Below are 16,914 nucleotides of genomic sequence, written 5' to 3' on the forward strand. Positions count from 1 at the left end.
TGGCCAAGATGGTTAACTTGTAGTGTCGTCTCATTTCCATCCTCTGTCTTTTCGTATGGAGACGCAGCCACACCGGCATTATTTATGAGTATATGAATGGCTGCTTCGTTTGTTAGCAAGTTCTTAGCGCAATCTCTCACGCTCTTAAAATACGTAGATCCAGAAAATAAATCGTAAGCTCGCCTGCGTCATTTTTATAATCATCCTTTGTCATCCTAAAAGTAGCCAGCCATTGATTTACATATCACATCGTCATTTTCTACAACATGCGAAATAGTTTAATTAACCCTCAATTGCCCTCGTATGAGACGAAATATGAACGCTGAGTTCATATTTTATTTTTTTAACAGCATAGATGTGGCATAAAAGTTGACTCTGAAACTTTCTGACTTTTTACTTACAACCTTCTAGATTTTATTTGTGCGGTTGTTTTCCAAAATTTCGTTACGATAATTTTTAGATTAGACTTTGAAAGTGTTAACACGCGATATATCTGATTGTGAGCGTAGCGCTCATGGCGAGAGAAAATACGTACAGTCGACGTATTGCCAAACCTAAGCTTTACTGTGGCAGATCGATTTTGTATTGGTCGATTGGTCGATAGACTGAGCATTCCCATTGGAGAGCTTCAGGCAAGATTTGAAGGACAGAAAATATGCTTGCGGAGACGCTTTCCTTTTCTAATTGTGACAATTATATACGTCTATGTAGAAAACTGTGTTGACCTAACAAAGAAAAAACTATGTGGCAACGCCGCACTAATGTGTGCATTAACGATGATATACATACAGGCGCAGCGTGGCGCTCATACGAGAACACAAAAGTTCGTTTGCTGAACGAGGGCAATAAAGAGTTAATATAAATATAGTTTCATAAAAATAGAGAAATAATGAATCAAAGCAAATAGTAATTAATTTAATTGTTTCTTATGATACAAGTTTATTATTTATTATATATTTACCATGAAGGTGGATTGCTCTTTATATCTTCAACAGCTTTATTTGTCTTTTCCATATTTCTACAAGCCAGAATTACTCTAGCGCCTAAATGCACATGTTATTAATATAAATGTGTTTGAGAGAATATTTTTTATTTATCGAGTTGTAAAAAAGCTTTTTATAGAATTCTCTAAATGACGCAAAGATAACCGAAAGAGCCTTTCTCTTCTACAATATTGTCATATGATTATATAAGAATGACATATGGCACATCGTCTTTTGATGAATAATAAATTTATATATCATTAATGATATGTAATATATACTAAAATTTCAAAGGTTAGGGTAACTTAAATTAGCATTTCAGTAAAATTACCTCTCGCGTATAAGTCTCTGGCAGTCTCCTTGCCGATACCACTACTTGCTCCAGTTATCACAACAGTTTTGCCGTCAAGACGTGCTTCACTCGTACACATTTTATTGAAAAACCGCATTTAGGATGCTTCTTTATCAACAACGTTACTAATATGCGTTTAACTACTTCTATTGAAATTTATTCACTATCGATTTGACTGTACATGCTCTGTTCGATCTTGTAACGTGTTTGACGTTCGTCGTGTATTTACACGCTCACGCGCGCGTCTTCGTGTTCTTATATAGACTGCACAAGTTTAGCAGCAGGTAATTATTAAATCTACACAGATCTTAATGTACGGAAGTAGAACTACTTTCTCTTTTCAGATAGGGTAACTCGGGGGAATATGCCACACTTAACAAAAATTTGATTTTTTTCTATTTTACTTTCTCTTTGAAGTATATATTTGCCTACTGGTCTCCTTTTTCTTCTTTTATCTGTCATTTGTACATGATTTTAGTAAAATATTTTGATTGCTTACTATTAAAAAAAAGAAAGCGCAATCTTCTCACGCTCTTAAAACTACGTAGATCCAGAAAATAAATCGCAAGCTCACCTACGTTATTTTTATATTCATCCTTTGTCATCCTAAAAGTAACCATTGATTTACAGACATCGTCATTTTCTCTAACATGTAAAAATGTAATTAAGATAAAGTTAATATACAGAATAGAGGACCAACCTCCGATTACCTTGATTTTGACATATATTGTCAAAGACATAACCCTGAGTAACTTCTTCTTATAACTTAATCGTCGCTCATTGCTTATTTAAAAGTTATGAAACTACAAAGTAGTTACTAATAGTAGTAATGTCCTTCACACGGTGGGTCCCCTATTCGGTATACTCAAGTGTATATATTTACCATAAAGGTAGATTGTCTTTATATCTGCAACAGCTTCATTTGTCTTTTCCATATTTCTACAAGCCAGAATTACTCTAGCGCCTATAAATGCTTTTAAGAGTATATTTTTTATTTATGTTGTAAAAAAACTTTTTATAGAATTCTAAATAACGCAAAGAGATAACCGAAAAAGCCTTTCTCTCATACAATATTGTCATATGATTATATAATTATATAACACTTGGCACTTCGTCTTTAGATGAACAATAAATTTATATTTCATTAATGATATGTAATATATACTAAAATTTCAAAGGTTAGGGTAACTTAAATTAGCATTTTAGTAAAATTACCTCTCGCGTATATGTCTCTGGCAGTCTCCTTGCCGATACCACTACCTGCTCCCGTTATCACAACAGTTTTGCCGTCAAGACGTGCTTCACTCGTACACATTTTATTGAAAAACCATAAGTATACATCCATATTAGGATGCTTCTTTATCCACGACGTTACCAATATGCGATTAATTACTTCTGTTGAAATTTATTCACTATCGATTTCAGTGAACATGCTCTGTTCGATTTTGCAACGCGTTTGACGTTCGACGAATATGCACACGCTGTCTTCTTATTATATAGACTGCACAAGGTTAGCAGCAGGTAATTATCCAACGTATGCATCTGCGCAGACAAAATCTGCGCAGATCTTGGTACCATAAGGACAATTACTTTCTCTTTTCAGTTACACGCACGACACGCATGCACCGCGCAAACGTTCAACGATCTGACATAAAGTTTTACATACTCAAAAGAATAATATTAACTTCTTAGCAGCTTTTATTTTTTTCATTTATATAAATAGTATAATATGTAATGTAATAATAAAGAATATGTAGCATAATAATTATTTATAGTTAATACTGATTAGTAAATTGATTAGCAAAAGAAAATTTTCTAATTGATATCTATAGCTGAAAGTAAATTATATGTATAACAGTGAATAATAGTCTGATTTGCACAATAAAGTCTTATCTGTAAATCAAGAGATATTTAATTGTTGAAAAAATTTCTCTTATTATGTAAGTTATAAATTAGCGATATTTAGATATCATATGTATAGTTGTCGAGAAATTTTTATAAAAATAGTAAAACGCCAGTCTTCTGGCGTAGAGAATGTCACTGTACATTCTTTATTCCTGGGACACCTTGTTTATGCCTTTTAGAGTTGATGGTACATTATATTTTTTATCAAAAGCGAAGCTTATTAAGCTGATACGATGATTTATTCATTCCGTATTATCGATGCGAATGAATGGGATGTGACAAAAAATCGCATACACGACATATATGTATATACATACGCATACACGATATAATTTATACATCACATCTACATAACAGGCTTCACTTTTAACAAAACTAAAAAACTTCATTCTTTTAAAAAGGCATATAAAAAAGCAATCAGGGTATCGGCAAAGGAACAACAATGATATTTAATTCGACATGCTTATATGCTTTTTAAAGAGTTAGTCTATATTATTTTATTTTCATAAATATTCTTATAACGTGAATATCTTTTTACTTGTGAACGCTACAATATCTCTATAATACTATAATACCTTTATAATATGTAGAAAGACTCACGGTCTTTCGCGAAATCTCGAGTGTACACATTGGTGTCGACTCTACCCGTATGTTTGTACGAGTTTGTACTTTATAGAACGGTGTGCCATGTAAGTGTGTATACGAACACCGTCGATCCGAAAGTTGGTCCAAGCGCGCGTGTACTCATCGAATCTCCTCTATCACGGAAATTTACGAGCCCGAGCTGTTCGATGCAATTCACGAGGAGCGAATATGACGAGACGTCTCGAGAGTTTGTTCACGAATTTCGCTGTCCGCGAATCCAATCGATTGCATTCGCGTTCACAACAAAACGCGTAGTTGCGGCAAACGCGGCGATATGCTATATCGATCTCTCAAATTGCCAGCAAATAGCTGACACAAACAAATCGTCACTACAAGGTCGAATCGGAGCTCATTTTAAAGCTTTTTTTACGCTCTACAAATTATGTCGTATGACATTTTTACGTATGATCGATTGCTTTCGAGACATCGAACGAGAAAGGGAAATAAAAAAGTATGATATTTAGTTTTTTTCTTTTTACTCATTATTGTCGTCAGAAATTGCAAAAATGCTTCAAATGAAACTTGTAGAGCGTAAAAAAACCTACAATTTTTATTTGTTATTCATTTCATTTCGTTGAAAATTACGCCTTGTAGAGCGCCTCAAAGTGGAGAGTCGTCGCCATCGCGTCAGCGGCGCGTTGGTTACGTCGATACGCGGCACCGAACGCTTTCGCTAAGATTTCCGACTTCATTGACGCAAAAAATTAACGTAATAGGTGTTTTTTATAGGATTTTTCCCGCTCTACAAGTTACGTTCAGTGATATTTTGGCGTACGATCGATAGTTTTCGAGATATCGAACGAGAAAAGGAAAAATTGAGAATTTTTGTTCGTTTTTTTTATATTTTATCGTTTTTCGCACACGAATCTGTATAAACGCTTCAAATAAAACTTGCACAGCAATAAAAATCGTAAAATGTTCTTATTTATTACTTTCATTTCGTTGAAAATTCCATATCGCACTACGCCTCAAAGTTGCAAATAAATCTTGCAAAGCCTGAAATTATTGTAGCTATTTTGAAACCGTCAAGTTTTCTTAAGGGAATCAAACACGTATTTGCCATTGCAGATAGTTGTTTTGAAACGAAAATTGTTCATTACTTAATAAATAACAAGTTATTCGTATCTTGAACGTTTTGGTCGTGGATGATTGTCGCCATCGTTTGTTGCGAAAAATATTACGTCGGCCAAGAATATTACCTCACCTTGGCTGACCGCTGAGGTATGTAATGTTTTTCGCAATAAATTTAATTATTTAAATTAGATGCTTATGTGTAAGTATTAAAGATTACATCAATTTATAAGGACCAAATCCTTGGTTAAAAGAGTGTCGTGATGATAATCGAACCAAATCATGGTCGTATTGTCTTGACGATTATGGGAGCTTTCCAACAAGCGACACAAGTCGACACAGGTATCGTTTTGTCTTTGTTACTCATTGCCAAAAAAGAAAGATAGAACGACGTTTGTGTCGGCTTGTGTCACTTGCTGGAAAGCTCCCTATAATTGCTAGTAGAGTCGATTAATATTTCCATTGCTGTTTATTATTTGATTGGCGAAGTAAATGTGATTTATTCGGTTTGAAAAGATTTCTTTATTCTTAAGCGAATTACTGCCGAAATTTTTAAAAGTGTTTACCAGTCAATACTAGCTAATTGCTATAATATATATTATATTTGTATACAAATGAAAAAATTAAAGCAGGTAAGAAGTTAATATTGATCTTGTGAGATTGCAAAACTTCAGATTGTAAAACAAAATGTGCCGTACGTATATCTGAAAAGAGAAAGTAGTTCTTTTTCCGAACATTTAGATCTGCGTATATTTAATAATAATTACTTAATACAAGAGCATGTCAGTGAAATCGATAGTGAATAAATTTCAACAGAAGTAATTAATCGCATATTGGTAACGTCGTGGATAAAGAAGCATTCTAAAATATTTTTCGTTTAATCTTCGTATTAATCTTTTGAGTATTTAAAACTCCATGTCAGACCATTGAACGTTTGCGTGGTGCGGCTCATGCGCGTGTATCTGAAAAAACAAACTAGTTCTTTATACGCTAAGACCTACACAGATTTGATTTGCAAATTAGTTAATTATTTGCAGTTGCAATTTATGCAATTCATACAAGAACACTTATATAAGGAACTTGTATAAGATCACACGAAGCCACAAGTGTGTGGATATTCGACGAGCAATCACATTCGTCAAGCACATTGCAAAATTGAACAGTGAAAGCGATAGTGAGTGAATTCCAAGAAATAGTCAGTCACATATTGGTGACGTCGTGGATAAAGATAAACCATAAAATGTGGTTCTTCAATAAAATGTGTACGAGCAAAGCACGTCTTGACGGCAAAACTGTTGTGATAACGGGAGCAAGTAGTGGTATCGGCAAGGAAACTGCCAGAGATTTATACGCGAGAGGTGATTTTATATATACTGAAATAATAATTTAAGTTATCCTAAACCTTGTGAAATTTAAATAGATATTACATAGCATTAATGAAATATAAATTTGTTATTCATTAAGAGGTGACAGTGCTATGTATCATTGTTATACAACCATATAAAGATACTTTATGAGAACACAATATTCATTTCTTTACTAGAATATTTGTTTTTTTTTCGATTATCTTTGCTTCATTTAAAATCCATAAAATTTTACGACTCTATAATTAAAAAGTATACTCTAAACACATTTGTACAAATAACGTGTGCATTTAGGCGCTAGAGTAATTCTGGCTTGCAGAAATATGGAGAAGACAAATAAAGCAGTTGAGGATATAAAGAACAATCCACCTTCACGGTAAATATATAAATTTGTATCGTAAGAAGTAATTAAATTAATTACTATTTGCTTTAATTTATTTGTTATTTTGTCTTTATCAAACTATATTTATCTTAATTAAATTTTTTCATGCTGGAGAAAATGACGATGTGGTCTGTAAATCAATAATTACTTTTAGGATGACAAAAGATGAATATAAAAATAACGTAGGTGAGCTTGCGATTTATTTTCTGGATCTGCGCAGTTTTAAGAGCGTGAGAGACTGTGCTAAAAATTTGTTAACAAACGAAGCAGCTATTCACGTACTCATAAATAATGCCGGTGTGATTATGTCACAATACGAAAAGACAGAGGATGGAAATGAGACGACACTACAAGTCAACTATCTTGGCCATTTTCTTTTGACACTTCTGTTACTACCAAAAATGCAATCGTCTTCTGCCAGCTGCAGAATAGTCAATGTTTCATCAATTGCACATATTTGTATGTAAAGTGATTATGGTGACTTTAGAAATAAACTAAAATGTCTTTTGTATACACCCGCCTTTTGTTTAAAGTACAACTATAATAAAATCATTCTATTATAGTTGTTGACATAGAATTCGATGACATTAATCTGGAGAGATCTTATGCACCATTTAGAAGTTATGCACAAAGTAAATTGGCAAACATTCTGTTCACCAAGGAACTTGCTCGTCGATTGAAAGGTATGCCCAAAAAGGAAACATTATTGAGATAGATCACATTTATTTAATATTTCCTAATTAATATTTAACAATCACTAATCGATCGTTATTGATTTTTTTTATGATAAAGAAATAGTACCTATACGAAGATAGATCTTTACACAAAGATTTGAATTTTCAGAAGCAAATGTTCACGGAATAAACGTATACTCTTTACATCCTGGTATGATTCCGACCGAAATATCACGGCATAGCAATCTTACATCATTTCCAAGTGCAGCTTTTTTTCTAATATCTGCATAAAATTATTTTTAAAAAATGCTGAACAAGGAGCGCAAACTACAATATATTGCTCTGTGGATGAAAAAATAGCTAATGAAACCGGTCTTTATTATTCGTAAGAATATACTATGTATTATACAAACTCATTCTTATACAGAATAACATAATTCATTGTGTTTTATATGTACATATATATGTAGGGACTGCAACGTTGCCACTACATATCGGAAGGCAAACAATCGTCATTATGCCGAAAAATTGTGGAATTTATCCTGTCGCCTTTTACATCTGGAACCAGAAGAAGATTTTTCCACATTTTTGAAAACCGTTTCACGTCAAATGCTTTAAAAAGATTTTCTTTAGTCTTAAGAGAATATCGTGGGAATTTTTACTAAATAATGTTTTATGTTTTTATTTTTAATAATTAAAGTGTTAATAAAATAATTGCAAATAAAAAATATATAAATATGGATTTATATTAAGTATTTTATTTTTTAATTCACATGCTTTAAACTAAAATAAAAAAATATATGAAAAATGTCCAGGTAATTCCTAATAATGGACAGATCGTATTAAATTTTTCAAGAAATAAAACATTGTCGTTCTTTTATTATCTCTTATTGAGATATATAAAGTTGTTCCATTGTATAATATTTATCATTTGTCATTACATTAATTACACAAGTATGATGGTCCTTCGTTTTGGGAAACAAAAGTCGTTTCTTACATAATTTTGCTCGCAGCTCCGAATCTGGCCGCAGAATTACTCTATCACGTCAGGTTTCGCATACGCGTGTGCGTGTGTGTGTGCGCGCGCACACACACTACAAGAAGGGTTACAAAAATTGAAAGTGTGGTCTATTAACTTAATTATTAAATAAATTGTATGACTTTTAATTTTGACGCACAAATCGAAAGTGTCGTTAATGTTTTGCAAAAGTATTAATGGAAGAATTATGTAAAATACAGCATATCAAGTTTTTTTACATGAATTACATCATATTCATCGATGTAGATGCATCGTCATGACGATGAGATCATAATATTATTCAATGATGTTTAGCAGTATTTTGCAATATCACGAATAATTTCCATTAAAAAATTATTTTTGCATTATATTATATTGCATTATTATTGAATTGCATATTGAGATTTCGAGGCCGTCACGAGAATTACGGGATGCAAATTCCAGCTCGAATGAGGAGAAACCAGATATAGAACCTTTTGAATCGTCGACCGAGTGAATAACCGAATGCCTTAAATCCCCGCCGGGGAAAGTGCGGTTGACAGCGCGCTTGGACTTGACTTCATCGAAGCTCAAGGGAGAGCAAAAGAGTCCACCTGCATTTGCTTTGAATTAGGATAAACTATCGCGTTAATCTGTATCAAAAAAAAAGATGTAAAATCTTTAATTTCTTCTTCACAAAATTATATTACCTAACTTAACTCAAGTGACATGTATCTAACCTAAGTGGTAGCTTTATATCTTCTTCACAAAATTATATTACCTAACTTAACTCAAGTGACATGTATTTCAAAAAAAGATGTGAAATCTTTAAATTAAATTGCGCCAATTGTAAAGAGAATATGTATATTGCTTTGAAAGATAATTGTTATGCAACTACTTTAAAGAAATAAAACCCAAGTGGTATCTTCGTATTCCTATTCAAGGGTCTTCCTATTCTAAACCCAAGTGATAATAGCTTCTTAATTCTCTTTAACAAATTTTTAATATTACAAAGAATCATTTTAATTACAAAGAATTAAAGAAGTAACAGTACAAAATAAAAATATTTAATTAAAACAAAATAAATAAATTTTTCTTGTAAAAAAACTTGGCGCTGCTTTTTTACTCCTGTCGCATTCTTCCTTAAATTATGTTTATTGTTTTTTATTCAATCAAAAATCTTAGTACTAATGTTTAAATTTTAATGTTTAAATTTCAAAGTCTAGCAGCGCCAAGTTTTTTTACAAGAAAAATTTATTTATTTTGTTTTAATTAAATATTTTTATTTTGTACTGTTACTTCTTTAATTCTTTGTAATTAAAATGATTCTTTGTAATATTAAAAATTTGTTAAAGAGAATTAAGAAGCTATTATCACTTGGGTTTAGAATAGGAAGACCCTTGAATAGGAATACGAAGATACCACTTGGGTTTTATTTCTTTAAAGTAGTTGCATAACAATTATCTTTCAAAGCAATATACATATTCTCTTTACAATTGGCGCAATTTAATTTAAAGATTTCACATCTTTTTTTGAAATACATGTCACTTGAGTTAAGTTAGGTAATATAATTTTGTGAAGAAGATATAAAGCTACCACTTAGGTTAGATACATGTCACTTGAGTTAAGTTAGGTAATATAATTTTGTGAAGAAGAAATTAAAGATTTTACATCTTTTTTTTTTGAAATACATGTCACTTGAGTTAAGTTAGATAATATAATTTTGTAAAAAAGATATAAAGCTACCACTTAGGTTAAATTTTGAATTTACAAAATACATTGCGTGTACTTGGCACTTTTTTTTACCTTTTTTGAAAAAGGTAATTTTGTACTGATATCACCTATTTTGTAGTGTTAAGCAAGGATCTGCAAAACATTTTTATTTTTTATTTTTTAATTATTCACAAAATTAGCAATACCAACAAATACATAAAAATTAATAATATTTAAGTAAAAGTAAATTATACATTTCTCACAAAAATTGAAGGAACACTAAATTTATCTTTAAAAATGAATAAAATTTAAATTTCAAGCTTAAAACCTCTACTTCCGAAAGATTACTATTATTCGTCCAATTTTTATTATGTCTAGACATAATTTTAATTCAGCGAATTTTTATTATGTCATGACATAATTTTAATTCTGCCGCTAGGGAATTTTTAAGTCGATTCTTATAAATCAAGCTTGAATTTGATGTCTAAGTGTCCCAGGTTGCCGATAACGAGGTCCACATAGTGCGCTCTATAGTTTTCGGTGTCCAGGTGTAATAATACGTTGAGTTCGATGTCTAGGTGTTTCACGTTGCCGATGACGAGGTCCACATAGTGCGCTCCGTAGTTTTCGGTGTCTACGTGTATTAATACCTCGAATTCGATATCTACGTGTCCTACATTCATATTTAAAGTTATTAATACACCTAGACACCAAAAACTACAAAGCACACTATGTGAACCTCGTCATCGGCAACCTGGGACACGTAGACATCGAATTCGAGGTATTATTACACCTAGACACCGAAAACTACGGAGCGCGCTATCTGGACCTCGTCATCAGCAACCTGGGACACCTAGACATCAATTTCAAGGTATTAATACACGTAGACACCGAAAACTACGGAGCGCACTATGTGGACCTCGTCATCGGCAACCTGGGACACCTAGACATCGAATTCAACGTATTAATACACGTAGACACCGAAAACTACGGAGCTCACTATCTAGACATCGTCATCGGCAACCTGGGACACCTAGACATCGCATTCAACGTATTATTACACCTGGACACCGAAAACTACGAAGCGCACTATGTGGACCTCGTCAGCGGCAACCTGGAACACCTAGACATTGAATTCAACGTACGATTACACCTGGACACCGAAAACTATGAAGCGCACTATCTGGATCCCGTCATCGGCAACCTGGGACACGTGGATATCGAATTCAAGGTATTAATACACGTAGACACCGAAAACTACGGAGCGCACTATGTAGACCTCGTCATCGGCAACCTGGGACACCTAGACATCGAATTCAACGTACGATTACACCTGGACACCGAAAACAATGAAGCGCACTATCTGGATCCTGTCATCGGCAACCTGGGACACGTGGACATCAAATTCAAAGTATTAATACACGTAGACACCGAAAACTACGGAGCGCACTATGTGGACCTCGTCATCGGCAACCTGGGACACGTAGACATCGAATTCAACGTATTATTACACCTGGACACCGAAAACTATGAAGCGCACTATCTGGACCTCGTCATCGGCAACCTGGGATACCTAGACGTCGAATTCAAGCTTGATTCATAAGAATCGACTTAAAAATTCCCTAGCGGCACTTTCTGCCAAGCGTAGAGAACCTTCTTTTCCGGCAGCGGTGATAATACGATGTAAGGATACGAAATCTCTCCAGATAAACATGAAGCAATTGACTCAATATGTATTATATACCTAATACCTAATTTACCTAAATAGAAATCTTCCTCCTGACCGATAAGTCTATCGACCTTATTTAATTTGCCTACTAGATCGATCGAAATACGCGCGCGATATCGAAACTGGCGATACCTGCGCCGCCAGCGTCGAAAAAGTGAAAGTGACATTTTCTGATATATATATGTTATATTGATTGAGAGACGACGACGTATCTCCGTATCTTAAAAAAAATAAATTTTCACATTTGGACTTTGCGTCGCAATATCTCCGCTCGTAGGGCACGTAGCGGAAAATATTATAGGAGATACCCCCCCAAAGTCGACCCCAAGCTATCGATCAAGCCTACTTAGAACTTGATCCGTTCACTAGTTATCGAGATCTCAACATCTTGGGTACTCGCAACCCGTCGCGTCGCGTAAAAGAGTCACGGTCGGTCTCGCTCCGCGTGTACTTGGCACGAGACACTACCGTGTCTCTTGATTGCAAAACTGAATAATTGTACTATATCATCAGTTCTAAAATAATTTAAATTTTCAGTATCTCGACAGAATATTTAGAATCTCACGTCATATTACTTGACATTATCTAACATAAAACCAATTTTTCAATCAAAAATAGATGGATAGGCTACAAAAAATTAGGGTAAAATCGATGCTTTGTTAAAATAAATTTTAGTAATAAATAACAATTATCACGTTTTCTATCAAATAAATTCTAAATATATCTATATATTGCTTTCTTGCATCGATTTATAAATATTTAATCTTGGTTAAATATATGGAAATGAATAAATGGGTAGGTATAAATAAAACACATCCTAACTCATAATTTTTCCCTATCTACAATAGTATATTGTGCACCAAGGGGCGAAAGTAGCGTTTTTCAGACGAGTGTGAAGTTTGCCGCCCGAGCCGAAGGCGAGGGCGGCAATCACACGAGTCTGAAAAAGCTTTTGCCCCGAGGTGCACACGATATTTTTCACAATACCTTTACGTAAAGTTCGACTTCCATGCCTAGAGAGAGGCGAGAGTGGTCAATTTCACGCCAAGGCGGCATAGCGGGCGGAAAGTAACCACTTTCCTCCCCAGGGAGGAAAGTAACAACTTTCCTCCCTGTTTAGCGGGTGGAAAGTGGTCACTTTCCGCCCTAGGGAGGAAAGTGGTTACTTTCCGCCCGCTATGCCGCCTTGGCGTGAAATTGACCGCTTTCGCCCCTCTCTACAGGCATGGAAAGTCGAACTTTCCGTAGAGGTGTTGTGAAAATACTTTTTCTTATAACATCTAACTTTAACACAATATTTTACTTATTATCTCTTTTGTTTAAGAAAAAAAAATATATATATAATGTTACAAAAATAATTCTTTAAAGAAATCTAAAAAGAATTTGTATTTAAAAAATCATTACTTTAATTATTAGAGAATTATTTTACTTTTTGTTTCTCTTGTGTTTCTAAAATATTTATTATTTACTCTAGTTTTAAATAGAAGTGATCTATGTAATAAAAAATTCAAAAATTTAATTTATTATGTACTTAAAAATTTTATTCAAAAGTATTTATATAAAACACGGCAGTTCGTTAACATAATTTAATGAGTTCTTCGCGAGCTCGGTGCGTGCGAAGTGTGCGAGTATTTCCTCAAGCACAATCGCACAATAAATCAATAACAATCAATAAATACAACAATATACAAATGATACCAAGATTAAATATTTCCCATAATCAATTTTAGCCCATCCATTTTAAGGCAATGGATCTACGAAATGTAATATTTGCATACTACAAATTATTGTAATTCGACATGTACCGAGATATATTATTGCTCTATATTTAATTATTCGTAGATTCGTACCTCAATAAAAAAATTTCTCATTGACTCACCGATTCGATGCGCAACGGGCGGAGTTATGCAACCACGTAGCTACGGTGATACTGTAACATACAAACATAAGATTTAAATTAAAAAAGCGCTCAAAATGATCAATATTTCAAAAATTAATTCTTACGCGCCTCTAATTCGTCTTTCAATAAAATATTTAGCGATACAATTATCTATTTACCGAAAAAGATCTTTACAAGAATAAAATTTTAGATAATTTCTCTTTCTCTATTTCTTAACTTATCGAGATAAAACAAGCTAAATAAATGAGAATTATATTATGCACATAAGAGATGATAACTCACCCCAAAGTTGCTCCGCCGGGGCCCGATGTCTCTCCCAGACCTCCTCCTCCTCTCAGGACGTCAGGCCTCCTCCTCCCGCCGCACAGGACACTCGCGAGAAACACTCGCGGATAATGAACTACAATCGCGCGCGGACTAATTTCAGTAAAAGTCTTTCTCGCGCGATACTGTACGGCACTCCCGTTTAAAAAAGTCTTTTTTAGCGGAGCTGTATCTGCAACGTCGCTACGATGATTCTGTAACAATCAAACATATAATCCAGATTAGAGCAGGGAAGAAAAGAGACAGTCTGTATTTCGAAAAATAATTACCGAAGGTAAAACACGGAATTCTAAATTTCTTTTAATTAAATAAATTTAATAAAAAAACACGTTTAATTTCTTGAAAGTATACTCTATTTACTGAACACAAGAATTCAAAATAGAATTTAAAAAATTAAACTCTTTTTTAATTTCTACTCTCTGACTATCTTTACTATTCGATTGAAAAACCGATTGGTTAAACTTTCCGCGAAAGACACAATATGTATAAACCAATTATATATACCGCATGTTGTTCCGCCGGCGCCTGATGCCTCTTCCAGGCCTCCACCTCCTCTCAGGCTGCTCGGGATGTCACTCGTGTTCCCTCGATGCGAAAATGATGCTCCTTCCCGCGCGGATATTTTCTGTAACATAAAAATAATCGAATCGATTAAATACGTGTCACGCGCATCGAACATCTTATTCGTTATTCAGATTAATATTATATTTTGAATTACTTCTTCGAAAAAGGTTTCTACGTTAGAATAAACTTAAATCAAATTTTTCAAAATATTTTTTTTTACTAATTTAAATTCCGAAACACGGAATGTTTAATGTAGGAACTGAATAAGCACAAAGAGGGATTTTATAATATCTTTAAAAAAAATGAAAAGTAACACTTACCAGAAGTGTTGGTACGCCGATGCCCGATGCCTATCCTAGGCCTCCTCCTCCTCTCAGGCTGCTCGGGATGTCAGCTTCGCAGGATTCCCTCGCTGCTCCGATGTCATCTTCTGCGTCGTTATTTTCTGAAACATTCAAATGAACTATTCGATTAAGTAACTTTGTAAGCGTGGTGTCGTTCCGCAGACAACGCGACGCGATAACTTACACGCCTAACTTTCTAAGGCGCGGCAGACACGCGGCGAACCGTATAAGCGAAGCGTATTAAAGTCTCGCGGCGCGGAGAGACCCGCGACGGACCGTATAACCGAGCGAAGCGTACGATATAGTCTCGCGGCGCGGAGAGACCCGCGACGACGCGTATAAGGGAGCGAAGCGTACGATATAGTCTCGCGGCGCGGAGAGACCCGCGACGACGCGTATAAGGGAGCGAAGCGTACGATATAGTCTCGCGGCGCGGAGAGACCCGCGACGACGCGTATAAGGGAGCGAAGCGTACGATATAGTCTCGCGGCGCGGAGAGACCCGCGACGACGCGTATAAGGGAGCGAAGCGTACGATATAGTCTCGCGGCGCGGAGAGACCCGCGACGACGCGTATAAGGGAGCGAAGCGACGATATAGTCTCGCGGCGCGGAGAGACCCGCGACGACGCGTATAAGGGAGGAAGCGACGATATAGTCTCGCGGCGCGGAGAGACCCGCGACGACGCGTATAAGGGAGGAAGCGACGATATAGTCTCGCGGCGCGGAGAGACCCGCGACGACGCGTATAAGGGAGGAAGCCGACGACATAGTCTCGCGGCGCGGAGAGACCCGCGACGACGCGTATAACGGAGGGAAGCCGACGACATAGTCTCGCGGCGCGGAGAGACCCGCGACGACGCGTATAACGGAGGGAAGCCGACGACATAGTCTCGCGGCGCGGAGAGACCCGCGACGACGCGTATAACGGAGGGAAGCCGACGACATAGTCTCGCGGCGCGGAGAGACCCGCGACGACGCGTAAAAGGGGGGCTGCCGACGACATAGTCTCGCGGCGCGGAGAGACCCGCGACGACGCGTATAACGGAGGGAAGCCGACGACATAGTCTCGCGGCGCGGAGAGACCCGCGACGACGCGTATAACGGAGGGAAGCCGACGACATAGTCTCGCGGCGCGGAGAGACCCGCGACGACGCGTATAACGGAGGGAAGCCGACGACATAGTCTCGCGGCGCGGAGAGACCCGCGACGACGCGTATAACGGAGGGAAGCCGACGACATAGTCTCGCGGCGCGGAGAGACCCGCGACGACGCGTATAACGGAGGGAAGCCGACGACATAGTCTCGCGGCGCGGAGAGACCCGCGACGACGCGTATAACGGAGGGAAGCCGACGACATAGTCTCGCGGCGCGGAGAGACCCGCGACGACGCGTATAACGGAGGGAAGCCGACGACATAGTCTCGCGGCGCGGAGAGACCCGCGACGACGCGTATAACGGAGGGAAGCCGACGACATAGTCTCGCGGCGCGGAGAGACCCGCGACGACGCGTATAACGGAGGGAAGCCGACGACATAGTCTCGCGGCGCGGAGAGACCCGCGACGACGCGTATAACGGAGGGAAGCCGACGACATAGTCTCGCGGCGCGGAGAGACCCGCGACGACGCGTATAACGGAGGGAAGCCGACGACATAGTCTCGCGGCGCGGAGAGACCCGCGACGACGCGTATAACGGAGGGAAGCCGACGACATAGTCTCGCGGCGCGGAGAGACCCGCGACGACGCGTATAACGGAGGGAAGCCGACGACATAGTCTCGCGGCGCGGAGAGACCCGCGACGACGCGTATAACGGAGGGAAGCCGACGACATAGTCTCGCGGCGCGGAGAGACCCGCGACGACGCGTATAACGGAGGGAAGCCGACGACATAGTCTCGCGGCGCGGAGAGACCCGCGACGACGCGTATAACGGAGGGAAGCCGACGACATAGTCTCGCGGCGCGGAGAG

The 16,914-nt window shown here is 37.1% G+C and overlaps 3 long non-coding RNA genes and 1 pseudogene across 3 annotated transcripts; 1 reads left to right on the top strand and 3 right to left on the bottom strand.

Annotated features, from left to right (window-relative positions):
• Positions 1-152: 152 nt before the first annotated feature.
• LOC139780479 (uncharacterized) lies at positions 153-1,774 on the bottom strand. The gene is made up of 3 exons (XR_011720253.1): positions 1,315-1,774; positions 962-1,043; positions 153-215 (listed from the first exon to the last, which is right to left on the bottom strand). It is a non-coding gene; the product is annotated as an uncharacterized lncRNA (long non-coding RNA).
• A 135-nt stretch (positions 1,775-1,909) lies between these two features.
• LOC139780485 (uncharacterized) lies at positions 1,910-2,797 on the bottom strand. The gene is made up of 3 exons (XR_011720255.1): positions 2,551-2,797; positions 2,219-2,308; positions 1,910-1,941 (listed from the first exon to the last, which is right to left on the bottom strand). It is a non-coding gene; the product is annotated as an uncharacterized lncRNA (long non-coding RNA).
• Positions 2,798-5,810: 3,013 nt separating this feature from the next.
• LOC139780476 (retinol dehydrogenase 12-like) lies at positions 5,811-8,122 on the top strand (annotated as a pseudogene).
• A 5,567-nt stretch (positions 8,123-13,689) lies between these two features.
• LOC139780480 (uncharacterized) lies at positions 13,690-15,531 on the bottom strand. Its single transcript, XR_011720254.1, has 4 exons — positions 14,924-15,531; positions 14,544-14,664; positions 13,998-14,233; positions 13,690-13,745 (listed from the first exon to the last, which is right to left on the bottom strand). It is a non-coding gene; the product is annotated as an uncharacterized lncRNA (long non-coding RNA).
• Positions 15,532-16,914: the final 1,383 nt, after the last annotated feature.

This window comes from Temnothorax nylanderi, unplaced genomic scaffold, assembly GCF_030848795.1.
Source record: "Temnothorax nylanderi isolate EJ_2023f unplaced genomic scaffold, tnyl_v1.0 TNYL_tig0280_pilon, whole genome shotgun sequence".
Lineage (NCBI taxonomy): Eukaryota > Metazoa > Arthropoda > Insecta > Hymenoptera > Formicidae > Temnothorax > Temnothorax nylanderi.